Source organism: Microtus ochrogaster, unplaced genomic scaffold, assembly GCF_000317375.1.
Source record: "Microtus ochrogaster isolate Prairie Vole_2 unplaced genomic scaffold, MicOch1.0 UNK27, whole genome shotgun sequence".
Taxonomy (NCBI): Eukaryota; Metazoa; Chordata; class Mammalia; order Rodentia; family Cricetidae; genus Microtus; species Microtus ochrogaster.
In genome coordinates, this window is record NW_004949125.1 from 2,751,245 (window position 1) to 2,752,721 (window position 1,477).

A 1,477-nucleotide genomic window follows, 5' to 3' on the forward strand; every position below is an offset into this window, starting at 1 on the left:
AGGGGTCTGGAAAGACAGCTCAGTGGTTAAGAGCACTTGCTGTTCTTGCAGAGAACCCAAGTTTGAGTCCCAGCACCCTAACTCCAGTTCTAGGGGATCTGACACCCTCTTCTGGCTTCTGAGGACACTGCACACATGGGGTGCACACATACACAAGCAGGTAAACACTCATGCACATAAAATAAATACATAAAAATAAAATCAAAGGGGACTCAAAGATGTGAGTGCATTCTCTTCTTTGGGGGGGCTAGTATGGGGGACTGAACCCAGGGCATCCCACTAATTTGCATCCTCGGCTCACCCTTTTATGTTGATTTGAGGCAGTATTATTTTTGGTTTTCTTTTGTTTGTTTGTACGGGTGTGGGGATGTCTGTGTGTGAATGGATGTGTATGCCCGGCTGCGGGGAAGGAGGAATTCGATGCTGAGTGTCTGCCTCCTTCATACTCCACTTATTTACCGAGCAGGGCCATCGCTGCACCTGGAGCTGCACAGTCTTCCTGTGTAGCTAGCTCACGGCAGAAACCACATCGCTGTCTCTAGAGAGCTGGTATTATAGGCTCTCCGCTATACCCACAGCCTCCGATGCCGGGGATCTCAACTCTGGCCCTCATATTTATTTGGCAACAGCTTTCCCCACTGAGCCATCTGTTCAGCAGCCTTACCCATTTTGTTTGGTAGGGTCTTACTCTGTAGCCCTGTGGCCTGGAACTCCTTACCAAGACCAGGTTAGTCTTGAACTTTTAGAGATCTGCCTCTGCCTCCTGAGTGCTAGGATTAAAGGCACTTGCCAGCATACTTGAAATCCCTTTTCTCCCCCCTCAAGGCACAGTTTCTTGTTTGTTTGGTTTGGTTTGGTTTTTTGAGAAAGGATTTCTTTATGTAGCCCTGACTGTCTTGGAGTTTGCTCTGTAGACCAGCCTGGCCTCAAACTCACAGAGATTCACTTGCTTCTGCCTCCTGAGTGCTGGGATTAAAAGCATGCACCACTACTGTAGTGCCTGTAGAAAGGACCTTTAAAGAGGTAAAGAGAAGATGGGCCTGGTGATGCAAGCCTGCAATCCCAGGTGGAGTTGGGAGGATCAGGAGTTCAAGGCCAGGTTTGACTAAATGGTGGGTTGGAGGGGAGCCTGGGCTACGTGACAGCCCGTCTCCCATTCCTCCCCTGCAAATAAAGAAAGAGGTGAATGAGTTAAAGTGAAGTCAAATGGGCTGGGGGTGTAGCTTAGTGGTAGAAGGCTTATGTAGCGTGTGCAACGCCTAGCAATGAAGATAGATAGGTAGATAGATGATAGATAGATGATAGATAGATAGATAGATAGATAGATAGATAGATAGATAGATAGATAGATGATATAATACGGTCATTAGACAAGAACTGATCCAAAAGATTGGGGTTCCTATAAGAATAAATCAGGCTGGAGCTGGAGAGATGGCTCAGCGGTTAAGAGCATTGCCTGCTCTTCCAAAGGTCCTGA